This window comes from Rattus norvegicus, chromosome 2, assembly GCF_036323735.1.
Source record: "Rattus norvegicus strain BN/NHsdMcwi chromosome 2, GRCr8, whole genome shotgun sequence".
Lineage (NCBI taxonomy): Eukaryota > Metazoa > Chordata > Mammalia > Rodentia > Muridae > Rattus > Rattus norvegicus.
The window spans coordinates 241,545,423-241,546,287 of NC_086020.1; the positions used below are offsets into that span (position 1 = coordinate 241,545,423).

At 42.4% G+C, this 865-nt stretch overlaps 1 pseudogene; it reads right to left on the bottom strand.

Annotated features, from left to right (window-relative positions):
* Positions 1–479: 479 nt before the first annotated feature.
* LOC120101360 (small nucleolar RNA SNORA17) lies at positions 480–566 on the bottom strand (annotated as a pseudogene).
* Positions 567–865: the final 299 nt, after the last annotated feature.

Sequence of the window (865 nt, forward strand, 5' to 3'; positions counted from 1 at the left end):
ATTTGAAGGAAAAACTATCATATTGAAGTTGGGCACTGTAGCCCAATAGGAAAAAAATTCCCAAGAGGAGGCACAAGAGTCGAAGCTCCACTTATTTGCACCGTCAGGACTCCCACAAGAATACTGAGATACCAGCTAGAGCATGTGTGCACACGACTGGTTGCCAACCCCTGTAGGCTCCGCGCTATCTGCTTCAGTCTTCATGGGCTCATATAGCACCTTGCTAAGTGGAATCAGAAGGCCTTGGTCTACTAGTCTGCACTCTTGCTCCTCATAGTGTCAACAGGGTCTCAAAGTATCTGAGGTGATTTCAGGACGGGTCTCAGGCATTATAGCACCAGTCATAGTCATGCCACGCATACTTTTATGTCCTGAGGCCTGTGGAGTACAAGACTGGCGGAGTCATCTCACGTTAGTTTCCTGTCCAGTCCTCCTGTACCAGACTGGTAGTTATTTTAAGGCTTACATTTTTTTCAGGAAATATTAGGCTACTAATTCAGATGTTCACGGTTCAGAACACTGAGCATAAGCAGCTTCCTTCATTCAAAGAAGAGGAAGTCTTCTTTCTAAAACAGCTGAGTAATACAATGTCGTATAATGCACCACAGTTTTCTTTATCCATCATTCTGTTGAAAGACATGCAGGTTGTTTCCAGCTTCTGGCTATTATGAATAAAAGCAGAATGAAGATATTTGAACGAGTATCCTTGTAGACGAATGGAGCATCATTTCAGAGTATGCCTAAGAGTACTATACCTTATTCCTGCCGTAGATGAATTCCACATTTTTTGAGGAACTGCCATATTGATTTCCATGGTGAATGTACAAGTTTGCATTCCAACTAGTGATAGAGAAGTATTCCATTT